Source organism: Oncorhynchus mykiss, chromosome 17 (genome assembly GCF_013265735.2).
Source record: "Oncorhynchus mykiss isolate Arlee chromosome 17, USDA_OmykA_1.1, whole genome shotgun sequence".
Classification (NCBI taxonomy): domain Eukaryota; kingdom Metazoa; phylum Chordata; class Actinopteri; order Salmoniformes; family Salmonidae; genus Oncorhynchus; species Oncorhynchus mykiss.
In genome coordinates this window covers 69,148,378-69,162,843 of record NC_048581.1, presented here as the reverse complement: position 1 = coordinate 69,162,843, position 14,466 = coordinate 69,148,378, and positions in this window count along the sequence as shown.

The following is a 14,466-nucleotide window of genomic DNA, read 5'->3' as shown; positions in this document are numbered from 1 at the left end:
TTTGTCTGTTTCTGTGTTTGGCCTGATATGGTTCTCAATCAGAGGCAGGTGTTAGTCATTGTCTCTGATTGGGAACCATATTTAGGTAGCCTGTTTGGTGTTGGGGTTTGTGGGTGATTGTTCCTGTCTTTGTTTGTTACACCAGTTGGGCTGTTTTCGGTTTTTGACGTTTTTGTATATTGTTCTATTTTCATCTTTATTAAAGATGTATCACAATAACCACGCTGCGTTTTGGTCCGCCTCTCCTTCAACAGAAGAATCCCGTTACAATGGGACCACGCAGCTGTCATACCGCTCATGAAGGAGACGCGCTCTGTCTCCTAGAGATGAACGCACTTTGGTGCGAAAAGTGCAAGTCAATCCCAGAACAACAGCAAAGGACCTTGTGAAGATGCTGGAGGAAACAGGCACAAAAGTATCTCTATCCACAGTAAAACGAGTCCTATATCGACATAACCTGAAAGGCCGCTCAGCAAGGAAGAAGCCACTGCTCCAAAACCGCCATAAAAAAGCCAGACTACGGTTTGCAAACTGCACATGGGGACAAAGATTGTACTTTTTGGAGAAATGTCCTTTGGTCTGATCAAACAAAAATAGAACTGTTTGGCCATAATGACCATCGTTATATTTGGAGGAAAAAGGGGGAGGCTTGCAAGCCGAAGAACACCATCCCAACCGTGAAGCACGGGGGTGGCAGCATCATGTTGTGGGGGTGCTTTGCTGCAGGAGGGACTGGTGCACTTCACAAAATAGATGGCATCATGAGGATGGAAAATTATGTGGATATATTGAAGCAACATCTCAATACATCAGTCAGGAAGTTAAAGCTTGGTCCCAAATAGGTCTTCCAAATGGACAATGACTTAAGCATACTTCCAAAGTTGTGGCACAATGGCTTCAGGACAACAAAGTCAAGGTATTGGAGTGGCCGTCACAAAGCCCTGACCTCAATCCAATAGAAAATCTGTGGGCAGAACTGAAAAAGCATGTGTGGGCAAGGAGGCCTACAAGCCTGACTCAGTTACACCAGATCTGTCAGGAGGAATGGACCAAAATTCAACCCAACTTATTGTGGGAAGCTTGTGGAAGGCTACCCAAAACATTTGAACCAAGTTAATCAATTTAAAGGCAATGCTACCAAATCCTAATTCCCACTGGGAATGTGATGGAACAAATAAAAGCTGAAATAAATCATTCTCTCTACTATTATTCTGACATTTCACATTCTTAAAATAAAGTGGTGATCCTAATTGAGCTAAAACAGGGAATTTTTACTGGGATTAAATGTCAGGAATTGTGAAAAACTGAGTAAATGTATTTGGCTAAGGTGTATGTAAACTTCTGACTTCAACTGAGTCTGCAACATCACTAAGCAAGGGGCACCACCAAGCAAGCAGCATACCCCATTCAAAAGCACTTAAATACTTTGTCTTGCCCATTCACCCTCTGAATAGCACATATACACAATATATGTCTCAAATCATCTACGCTGACTGAAGTGGATTTAACAAGTGCCATCAATAAGGGATCCTAGCTTTCACCTGGATTCACCCGGTCAGTCTATGTCATAGAAAGAGCAGGTGTTTTGTACACTCAGGGTACATGGTCTCATCTCACACTGAGATAGACCCATCCTCCACGGTATGGCCGCATGTCAGCCATCTCAAACACTGAGGCTGACCCCCCCCCCCCCCCCACACACACACACACACACACACACAGTTACATAAAGCACAAAGGGTTTCCTAACATGTATAAGATTAACTAGCTCAAAGGCACGTTTGGCATTAAATGCAAATGGGATGCCGATAGGCCTATGCTGTTATTGATTGGTGTGTGGAGAGAAGAGGGGCATGCAGCTCACAGAGAGAGGGAAAATATCAATTGACCTCTATTAACAGGCTGCATCTGCCATAGATTGTCTCCTTTTCCAGGCAGGCCTAATGGTTGTTGGCACGGCCTCCTCTTCTCAGTGCTCCAGCTAGGATTTGTTATTCATACCTTGTACAACATGAAATTCATCCCAACCCCAATCACACATTGGGTCATTCCTATTTACTTAAAAAAAATGTGTGTTGTACTGTAAAGGTCAATTTATAGATACAATTAATGCATATCCCCTTTGATATTTGGGTATTCATAGGTCTCAATCATCTTTTGTCCACTACATAACTGCATGGACTATGTCAATATCATCCTCCACATAACCTCACATAGGTAATGGAGATGATGATAGATTTGTATGAGCTGGAGTTAGCTGTTAATCAATAGCTGAGATCTTACTAGGTAACACAGCTGAAGGTTAAGGTAGAGGGCTCAAATTTGCTTCATAGGCCACTGAAACACCTACAGAAAGTATGATATTTCCACCTTACTGCCAAATCGTAATGTCAGCCAGAGAGAGAGAGAGAATCTTCCTTGTATCTCCCGTCTTGAGATATTCCACATGATTTGGGATGGTGAAAATTGTCCTTGGGCTTACATTTTTCATGGGATGTTTTGATATCTGTAGCACTGCGCATCATGTCCCCCAACATACTGTGTAGATCATTTGTAGATTGGAGGCAAGCCTATTCCAGCTGCCATGTTTCTCTATTGTAGCTACAAACTCATGCACTTTCCAGCATGGTGTTTGAAGCTGGGACGTATTTACATAAACACAAGGTCGACCAATGATACACCTTTGTATCTGTGTAGCCTACAGTACTATGGTTGATATAGACCACCCTCTGCCCTCAGCTGTGCCCTGGACACCATTGGTGAATTAATTGCCCCCCATCTATCTTCAGAGCTCGTGCTGCTAGGTGATCTAAGCTGGAACATGCTTAACACCCCGGCCATCCTACAATCTAAAGCTTGATGCCCTCAATCTCACACAAATTATCAATGAACCTACCAGGTACAATCCCAAATCCGTAAACACGGGCACCCTCATAGATATCATCCTAACCAACTTGCCCTTCAAATACACCTCTGCTGTATTCACTGCCTCATTGCCTGCATCCGTAATGGGTCTGCGGTCAAACGACCACCCCTCATCACTGTCAAACGCCTTTCTAATCTACCGGGCTCAGGTATCCTGGAAGGATATTGAACTTATCCCATCAGCAGAGGATGCCTGGTTATTCTTTAAAAGTGCCTTCCCCACCATTTTAAATAAGCATGCCCCATTCAAAACATTTAGAACCAGGAACAGATATAGACCTTGGTTCTCTCCAGACCTGACTGCCCTTGACCAGCACAAAAACATCCTGTGGCGTACTGCATTAGCATCAAATAGCCCCCATGATATGGAACTTTTCAGGGAAGTTAAGAACCAATATACACAAGCAGTTAGGAAAGCTAAGTCTAGCTTATTCAAACAGAAATTTGCATCCTGTAGCACAAACTCAAAGTTCTGGGACACTGTAAAGTCCATGGAGAATAAGAGCATCTCCTCCCAGCTGCCCACTGCACTGAGGCTAGGAAACACTGTCACCGCCAATACATCTACGATAATTGAGAATTTCAATAAGCATTTTTCTACAGCTGGCCATGCTTTCCCCTGGCTACCCCTACCCCGGTCAATTGCCCTGCACCCCCCCACAGCAACTCACCCAAGCCTCCCCATTTCTCCTTCACCCAAATCCAGACAGCTGATGTTCTGAAAGAGCTGCAAAATCTGGACCCCTACAAATCAACCAGGCTAGACAATCTGGACCTTCTCTTTCTAAAATGATCTGCCGAAATTGTTGCAATCCCTATTACTAGCCTGTTCAACCTCAATCCCCAAAGATTGGAAAGCTGCCGCGGTCATCCCCCTCTTCAAAGGGGAGACATTCTAGACCCAAACTGCTACAGACCTACAGTATATCTATCCTACCCTGCCTTTATAAGGTCTTCGAAAGCCAAGTTAACAAACAGATGACCGACCATTTTGAATCCCACCGTACCTTCTCCGCTATGCAATCTGGCTTCTGAGCTGGTCATGGGTGCACCTCAGCCACGCTCAAGGTCCTAAACAATATAATAACTGCCATCGATAAGAGACAATAATATGCAGCCGTATTCATCGACTTGGCCAAGGCTTTCGACTCTGTCAATCACCACATTCTTATCGGCAGACTCAACAGCCTTGGTTTCTCAAATGACTGATTTGCCTGGTTCACCAACTACTTCTCTGATAGAGTTCAGTGTGTCAAATCGGAGGGCCTGTTGTCCGGACCTCTGGCAGTCTCTATTGGGCTGCCACAGGGTTCAAATCTCGGGCCGACTCTCTTCTCTGTATACATTAATGATGTCGCTCCTGCTGCTGGTGATTCTCTGATCCACCTCTACGCAGACAACACCATTCTGTATACCTCTGGCCCTTCTTTGGACACTGTGCTAACTAACCTCCAGACGAGCTTCAATGCCATACAACTCTCCTTCCGTGGCCTCCAACTGCTCTTAAATGCAAGTAAATCTAAATGCATGCTCTTCAACCGATTGCTGCCCGCACCCGCCCGCCCGTCCACTTCTTTGGGCGGTTCTGACCTAGAATATGTGGACAACTACAAACACCTAGGTGTCTGGTTAGACTGTAAACTCTCCTTCCAGACCGACATTAAACATCTACAATCCAAAATTAAATCTAGATTGGCTTCCTATTTCGCAACAGCATCCTTCACTCATGCTGCCAAACATACCCTCGTAAAACTGACCTTCCTACCAATCCTCGACTTCGGCGATGTCATTTACAAAATAGCCTCCAACACTCTTCTCAACAAATTGGATGCAGTCTATTACAGTGCCATCCGTTTTGTCACCAAAGCTCCATATACTACCCACCACTGCGACCTGTATGCTCTCGTTGGCTGGCCCTCGCTTCATACTCGTCGCCAAACCCACTGGCTCCAGGTCATCTTTAAGTCTTTGCTAGGTAAAAGCCCCGCCTTATCTCAGTTCACTGGTCACCGTAGCAACAACCACCCGCAGCATGCGCTCCAGCAGGTATATTTCACTGGTCACCCCCAAAGCCAATTCCTCCTTTGGCCGCTTTTCCTTCCAGTTCTCTGCTGCCAATGACAAGAACAAACTGCAAAAATCGCTGAAGCTGGAGACTCTTATCTCCCTCACTAACTTCAAGCACCAGCTGTCAGAGCAGCTCACAGATCATTGCACCTGTACATAGCCCATCTGTAAACAGCCCATCCAACTACCTCATCTCCATACTGTATTTATTTCTTTATTTTGCTCCTTTGCACCCCAGTATGTCTACTTGCACATTCATCTTCTGTGCATCTATCACTCCAGTGTTTAATTGCCATATCGTAATTACCTCGCCACTATGGCCTATTTTATTGTCTTTACCTCCCTTATCTTACCTCATCTGCACACACTGTATATATACATACTTTTTTCCTACTGTATTATTGACTGTATGTTTGTTTATTCCATGTGTAACTCTGTGTTGTTGTATGTGTCGAACTGCTTTGCTTTATCTTGGCCAGGTCGCAGTTGTAAATGAGAACTTGTTCTCAACTAGCCTACCTGGTGAAAAAAATAAATATGGGAGTAATTCACTAGGGGGCCGGTTCAGACTTAGGAAATGTAAACGTTTCCTACGCACGGCTTTCCTACGCACTTCTCAGTAGTTGGTATTCAGACTTACCTTATGCAGGTGCGTTATGGGCTTTACATGCGTGGTTCCCTTGCAAACGCTGAATACATTTAATTTAACTGCCGAAAACCCTCCCGCTTGCTGGCCAACAGATTTTCTTAAGGAGTTTTCATTCAATAGGAGTTTCAGTACATTTATCTTAAGCCATCCCTTTAAACAGGGTGTACCTTTAATTTAAATTTTGTCAAGTCTCACTAGAATATATCGAGAGAACATCTTCAGAATATTAGGGATCAATGAAAGAAAGCCATCTAAATATATTAGGAAAGTATTTATGAATCATAAAAAAAACAAGTTTGGATAGCCTTTATGCACGAAAGAAATAAAACGGTAGTTTGATTAATTCTTAAAATTGCCACACAGTGTACATATAATTATAATAGGGAGAATAGTGTACAATAATAGGCTATACCCTCATCTATTGCCTGCACTAACAATGGAACTGTAATGACAGGGCTAAGTATTGCAGCAAGGGTCAGGTTCAAATTGTTACAGCTTGGTCTGCTCTCTGCTCCATAACGATTTAATTAGCCTACATATATTTTTTTATGTTATCAACTGTTACTAATGATGCCCAGCAACAACCACTAATGATCCTCAGCAACAACCACTAATGATCCTCAGCAACAACCACTAATGATCCTCAGCAACAACCACTAATGATCCTCAGCAACAACCACTAATGATCCTCAGCAACAACCACTAATGATCCTCAGCAACAACCACTAATGATCCTCAGCAACAACCACTAATGATCCTCAGCAACAACCACTAATGATCCTCAGCAACAACCACTAATGATCCTCAGCAACAACCACTAATGATCCTCAGCAACAACCACTAATGATCCTCAGCAACAACCACTAATGATGCCCAGCAACAACCACTAATGATCCTCAGCAACAACCACTAATGATGCCCAGCAACAACCACTAATGATCCTCAGCAACAACCACTAATGATCCTCAGCAACAACCACTAATGATGCCCAGCAACAACCACTAATGATGCCCAGCAACAACCACACGGATGTAATGCCGTTTACAGAGGAAGCAAATGAAGGTGAACAAAACAATGAGTGATAATGTCAGCTATACAAACTGAAGGGAACTAAATTGGCAGTTGAACATTTTTGTTTATTAGGCCTACTGACGGTCGATAATGCTAGTTGCTAGTATTTAATGATACAAATAGGAAACAGAGTGTCACGCCCTGTTTTATGTCTCTATTTTGGTTTGGTCAGGGTGTGATTTGGGTGGGCATTCTATGTCCTTTTTCTATGTGTTTGTATTTCTTTGTTTTGGCCGGGTATGGTTCTCAATCAGGAACAGCTGTCTATTGTTGTCTCTGATTGGGAACCATACTTAGGTAGCTTTTTCCCACATGGGTTTTGTGGGTAGCTATTTTCTGTTTAGTCTCTGTTACCTGACGGAACTGTTCGCTTTTCATTTTGTTATTTTTATTTGAGTGTTTCTTTGATGAATAAAATCATGAACACTTATCACGCTGTGCTTTGGTCCACTATTCCTTACGACGACGAGTGTTACAGAACTACCCACCACAAACGTACCAAGCAGCATGGTAACAGGGAGCAGAGGGTTCAGGACTCCTGGACACGGGAGGAGATATTGGACGGACAGGCGATATGAGGCAAGGCAGCGCAGCAGGCACGAGAGGTAGCCCCCAATTTATTTTGAGGGGGGCACACGGGGAGATTGGCGGAGTCAGGCGAGAGACCTGAGCCAACTCCCCGTGCTTACCGGAAGCAGCGTGGTACTGGTCAGGCACCGTGTTATGCGGTGAAGCGCACGGTGTCTCCAGTGCACGCTCATAGCCCGTAGCGCTACATGCCAGTCCCCCGCAAGTGCCATGCGAGAGTGGGCATCCAGCCAGGGCGGATTGTGCCAGCTCAGCGCGTTTGGTCTCCGGTGCGCCGTTTCGGCCCAGGGTATCCTGCCGGCTCTGTGTACTGTGTCTCCGGAGAGCTGGGAGGGTTCAGTTCGCCCTATGCCTGCCGGGCGAAAGTGGGCATTGAGCTTAAGGGAGAGGTGCGAGTGGTAAGCACCAGATCTCCAGTGCTCCCCCACAGCCCGGTTCGACCTGTGCCTGCACTCTGGAGGGGCCGGGCTAAAGTGGGCATTCAGCCTGGAGGAGTGGTGCCAAGGCTGCGCACCAGAGCTCCAGTGCTCCCCCACAGCCCGGTTCATCTGGTGCCTCCTCCACGCACCAGGCCTCCTCCTGGTGGGCCCTGTGGCAGCCCCACGCACCAGGCTACGTCCCTCACCAGAGCTGCCACCGCAGAGAAATGCCCACCCAGACCCTCCCCTATAGGTCCAGGTTTCGCTTTTCGTTTTGTTATTTTTGTTTGAGTGTTTCTTTGATGAATAAAATCATGAACACTTATCACGCTGCGCTTTGGTCCACTATTCCATCCCTGCAAGTTAAAAAGCCATACAATTTAAAATCTGCTTAAAGGCACAATATTTCATAAACTTTACTGTTGGAAAGTTGATATGCTCCTGTTTGCTGCCATATGACTGGTTTCACATTTGTCTCCTGCGATTATAAGGTAAAATAGATCTAAAACAAGTGTAATTTTATATTTACAATTCCCTTAGCCAAACATATTACTCATTTACCTAGATCTTATCAATATCTCTTAACAAGTTGTAAATTACATTGCATGGAAAATAGTATTATTTCTATCGGAAAAAATTAAGTAGATGCTTTTTCCACTTGGAATTGGTAGGTTCACTAGAACTTATTCATGTCTTCCTCACGTGTAAAGGTGGTGGAATTGTTAGGGAAATAAGTCAAGGTCAGAATACGGCCCTTGCAGTGAAGCACAAACACATATACATATCACACACGCATGTACACGCGCACACACACATACACACACCACAAATATACATAATCCTATTCTCCCCTGTTTAGAGTCCTGTAGCTGTGCCCTCCCATTGTTTTTGTTATTGTTATTGCTCCTGTGGTGTGTTCATTAGCTCGTGCCCCTGGTGATCATGCCATTCCTGTGCACCCCCTGTCATGCCATGAGAGATGCTCCCCACTGGCCCGCTGCCTGCAGCCACATGAATGACCGCTGTATATTTTTACCTGATTCATGGAAAAATGATGTATCACAATATAATGCTGAACACGGAAGTTGGATCATATTTCAATTAAACACTCACAGATGATGCTGATGTAAATCTGTTTGAGTTGTATAGTGACCTATACTGTATAAAGGTGTGACAGCAACCAGAGTAATCTCAAAATAGGGTGCATTGTGTGTGTGTGTGTACCCGACGTTGCGTTGCTTGCTTAGCGAGTATCACTTCCCCCTGATTCGACTCATACCTGGCTGGAATTCGGGACCTCTGCTTTGCTAACACACGTTACTGCCCTCCTTGACAACCTTCCAAAGGTTTGAGCCACCCAAAAAGGTTCCATCTGCGACATTTCAAGCTAGCTGTGGAGTGAGTTTACGGTACGTTCTGAACTCTGTTACGCGTGTATGTGTGTCGGTGTGCGTATACGTGCATGCATGCTTCTCTCTGCAGTCTACAGTGTTCTATAATTTCCTCATCTGAAGAAAATGTACTACCATGATGACTCATATTATTGTTTCTCTGAACAAGATTGGATGTGTTCAAATACATTATACTTTCTAATGTGCACTTGAAATCACATGCAGTTACATGAGGTTGAAATTCAAATGAAACCCACAGTTTGACTCTCAGCCCAACAGACAGCTCTGACCAACCATGTCAGCTAAATTTGACATTCTCCGTTTGATATCCAATGATTCAGAGGAATCAGAGGAATTATTATAATTTGCCAGGAAAAAAACTAAACTGTAAAGAGTCTCTTTGATAACAGACCGTACTATGCCTACCTCTCCTCTCTAAGATATATGTGTTAGATCCTTGACAGATGCTTAGGGTTTGTTATCGAAGAGAGTCAGTCACAGGAATCACAGAGGTATGACACCTGGAAGGGGAGGAGAAAACCTCTAGCCATCTCTAGCCTCGTTTACTGTATATCATTCACATTAAATGGGTTGCATTAATTAACAACACGTCTCCCTCCTGATAGCAATTACAACATCGGCATGTCATCAAGGCCACAGTTATGCAAATCCTGTAATTCCCAGAGGCCCGGAAGCCATCCCCATGCTTGGGTGAATCTAGTAAAGAACCATCCATTCCTTGGGTTTCTCTCTCTCTCTCTCTCTCTCTCTGCCCTCCAAATGGCTTACTGGTGTTATGTTATTTGGTTTTAGAATGTACGACAGGCAACTGTGCTTTGCAGGGAGTTCATTAAAATGAGTTCTTATTCAACCAAATCCATATGCCTTTATCATTCTAACTAGCGTTTTCCTTCTTTTTTTATTTTTAGTTGTTTCTTCCATTGGGTCTGTAGACATCATACATCAGCTTTTACAATCTAGTTTGAAATTCTGAAAGATGTCAGGGAGTGACACAATCTCAGCAATCAACAATGACATAAATCTTGAGAGAAAAAGCGAGAAAGCCCCACGAAGCACACAACAAGGCTACTGGTGCAGGACAGCAGCAGCAAACAGGACAGTAGGAGGACAGCAAGCAGGGCAGCAGCAAGCAGGGCAGCAAGTAGGACAGCAGCAGCAAGCAGGGCAGCAGTAGGACAGCAGCAGCAAGCAGGGCAGCAGTAGGACAGCAGCAGCAAGCAAGGCAGCAACAGCAAACAGGGCAGCAGCAGGGCAGCAGTAGGACAGCAGCAGCAAGCAGGGCAGCAGCAGAAAGTGTGGCAGCAGCAAGCAGGACAGTAGTAGGACAAACAGGACAGTAGTAGGGCAGCAGCAGAAAGTGTGGCAGCAGCAAGCAGGACAGTAGTAGGACAAACAGGACAGTAGTAGGACAGCAGCAGCAAGCAGGGCAGCAGTAGGAATGCAGCTGCAAGCAGGGCAGCAGCAGCAAACAGGGCAGTAGTAGGACAGCAGCAGCAAGCAGGACAGCAGCAGCAAGCAGGACAGCAGCAGCAAGCAGGACAGCAGCAGCAAGCAGGACAGCAGCAGCAAGCAGGGCAGCAGCAGCAAACAGGGCAGTAGTAGGACAGCAGCAGCAAACAGGGCAGTAGTAGGACAGAAGCAGCAAGCAGGGCATCAGCAGCAAACAGGGCAGTAGTAGGACAGCAGCAGTAAGCAGGACAGCAGCAGAAAGTGTGGCAGCAGCAGCAAGCAGGACAGCAGCAGCAAACAGGACAGCAGCAGCAAGCAGGGCAGCAGTAGGAAAGCAGCAGCAAGCAGGACAGCAGCAGCAAGCAGGACAGCAGCAGCAAGCAGGACAGCAGCAGCAAGCAGGGCAGCAGCAGCAAGCAGGGCAGCAGCAGCAAACAGGGCAGTAGTAGGACAGCAGCAGCAAGCAGGGCAGTAGTAGGACAGCAGCAGCAAGCAGGACAGCCGCAGCAAGCAGGACAGCAGCAGCAAGCAGGGCAGTAGTAGGACAGCAGCAGCAAACAGGGCAGTAGTAGGACAAAAGTCATCAAGCAGGGCAGCAGCAGCAAACAGGGCAGCAGTAGGACAGCAGCAGCAAGCAGGGCAGCAGTAGGACAGCAGCAGCAAGCAGGGCAGCAGTAGGACAGCAGCAGCAAGCAGGGCAGCAGCAAGCAGGGCAGCAAGTAGGACAGCAGCAGCAAGCAGGGCAGTAGTAGGACAGCAGCAGCAAGCAGGGCAGCAGTAGGACAGCAGCAGCAAGCAGGGCAGCAGTAGGACAGCAGCAGCAAGCAAGGCAGCAGCAGCAAACAGGGCAGCAGCAGGGCAGCAGTAGGACAGCAGCAGCAAGCAGGGCAGCAGCAGCAAACAGGGCAGCAGCAGGGCAGCAGTAGGACAGCAACAGCAAGCAGGGCAATAGTAGGACAGTAGCAGCAAGCAGGGCAGCAGCAAGCAGGGCAGCAGCAAGCTGGGCAGCAGCAAGCAGGGCAGCAGCAAGCAGGGCAGCAGTGGGTGGATGCTGAGTGAGGAGTGAAGAGGACATGGGGGAGGAGAGAGCTCTATGGGGAACATAATAGAGGACCTTATTATGTGTTGAAAGCACAGCAGGGGATATTCTCGAATCATGTCCCCAGTGCTGGGATTTGAGTCCTGGGTTCGAAAGGGTAACCACAGACAAAAGGTGGGAAGGTGGCACTGAATTAATGTGACCATGATTCCCATTCAAGTGAAAACTGTCAAAAACATAGATAGATGTAAGGCCAGACACCATGGTATTAGAAACCAGGGCTGAGAAAGGTGGCATTCTCTCCTAAGATTATTTCTAACCCAGATATCTCCTGTACAGCACTGTGATGCAAGATGGGGAAAGTATCAAGTATTTTTGATAGCATGGTTGCTGAGACATAAGGAATTCCATTTGCCTGTTGTTTATGAAGCATCCATTTCCCCTTGACAGTTGTGTCTCATACAAGTCACTGAATAAAACTCTACTTGAGTTACCCTGAAGGCTGTGTGAATGTCTTAATTAGATGGCGCTCTGGCTAGGACCGTCATGAATGTCAATGAGCAGTATACCACATCCCCATTATCATTCCAAACATTGAGATGGTATATATGGTGGTATTGTGTTGCAGACCATTAAGTGAGAAGCACAATTGACATTTAAGAGGAGGAGAAGAGAGAGAGAGAGAAAGAAAGAGAGAGAAAGAGAGAGAAAAAAGAGAGAGAAAAAAGCTACACAGAGAACAAGTGGTCCCTGAAGCATATTATTTTCCCTTCAATATTTTAAGGTCAGAACAATTTAGAGCCCTCTTTTCACACCCAGGCCAGGAAAGATAGAAATGTAAGATTGGTCACTCGTGGTTTATGTGTGTGTGTGTGTGTGTGTGTGTGCGTGTGTGTGTGCGTGCTGCTGAATGCTTAGAGAGAACATGTGTGTATGAGTGTTTGTGTGTGCATGCATGCTTGCTAATTTTGTGTGTGCTAATTATTTCATAGTACTGTATTAGCAACATATTGTAATGAATTGTACTAATTAGCATGAGAGCACAAAAGTGATCTAAACGTGCTCTAAATAGTATCTGTAATTCTGTCAATGGTACGTTAAAGTAATATACCTATTAGGAAGGCAAATTACTAACATCTGCTGGCCCACTTTCATGGTGCTAACAGCCTTCACTTAATTTCAATGAATGGGTCTGGATGTTTGGAGATATTACAAATATCTGCACAGAATACAAAAACCTTTTACCTTTATTTAACTAGGCAAGTCCGGTTACTAGTCCAACGCTCTAACCACAAGGCTACCCTGCCGCCCCAGAAATGCTTGGCTGAAGGTTTAGTAAGGTGTTTATTTTTAATATATATTTTTTAAACTATATTTAACTAGACAAGTCAGTTAAAGAACAAATTCTTATTTACAATAACAGCCTACCCCAGCCAAACCCTAACCAGGACAACTGGTCGTCGCCCTATGGGACTCCCAATCACATGTGATACAGCCTGGAATCGAACCAGGGTCTGTAGTGACATCTCTAGCACTGAGATGCAGTCTCTTAAACAGCTGCGCCACTCAGGAGGTGGAGAGAGAGATTAATGGTCACAGTCATAACACCATGCTGTGTGGGTCTGCTGCAGGGAGGAAGGCATCCATAATTCAGCAGGCCTGCAACAGAGAGGAGGTTTTCTGTCCCACAGGAGCCATATTGAGCTTGTAGTACAGGACAGCTCACCCAGCTTCCATATGCATTGCTGCTCCTCTCTCTCTCTCTCTCTCTCTCTCTCTCTCTCTCTCTTTCTCTCTTTCTCTCTTTCTCTCTTTCTCTTGGCCTGTGGCAGACCCAAGGTGACCTGTCTGGGGGATATTATCCCTGAACCCAGCACCCCACAACCACCAGGACAGGAACTAACTCAGTCACCATGACAACCAGGAGTCACTCTGAGCCTCAGCTCAGTCATGATGTAGAAGGACATTCAGCATAGTGCACAGCACACCTACGGGCCAGAGGTTTTCAGGATGTTGCTGTGCAACGCACACAAATTAGAAAGGAAAACACACAGGGGTGGTATCAGCGACAATTTGACTCTAAAGACAATCTCATCTCTGGCGTACAGTGACTGTAATTACATAGGATGAGTTTTTATGTGTAATTATACAATTATCACTGCTCACATTTTCAGAGGGCTCAACGCACAAAATATGCCAGCCAGCTGAAGAAAAAGAGCATAAGCCCAGCTAAATGTGTGGTGCATGGTGCATCTCACACTGGCCCATTAATAAGAATGCTTACATAGATAAATAATCAGAGCTCTCCCAGTAATTGCAAATTTCCTGTCAATGAGCTATGTATACATTGGAGTGACTAACCACTGCGGATTGGTTTTGTACTTCTTTGGTTTGGAGCTCCTGCTGGGCTGCTCCCACCTGGTTGTGGATACAGGTTAGAAAGGCCTTAGGAGGTAGGAGGAATGGAGCTGCATGGTGATGGTGAAGTGATCGTGTAGGATGCTGCAAAAGGCTGATATGACCACAGTAGGTGGGAGAGGTAGGGATGTTGCATTTCAATGAGTGTATCTATGCAGCTATGCTCTTGCTAGGTAGTTTCTCTATTGTCTGACCTTGTCTGTCCAGTGGGGTCAATAGAACGCCTTCTGCCATGTGATAAATGATTAGAAAGTAAATATCAGCTTTGTTTGATGAATCCTTACAGACATGTCAAAAGTGTATTTCATGCATAGTGTAGCAGTTCAAGTACACTGATGATGAACACACTCATGTCACTACTGGCTACCAGGTTGTCCGTGCATTTTGATCTGAACCAAGATAATGTTAAATATGGTGAGATATTGGTGG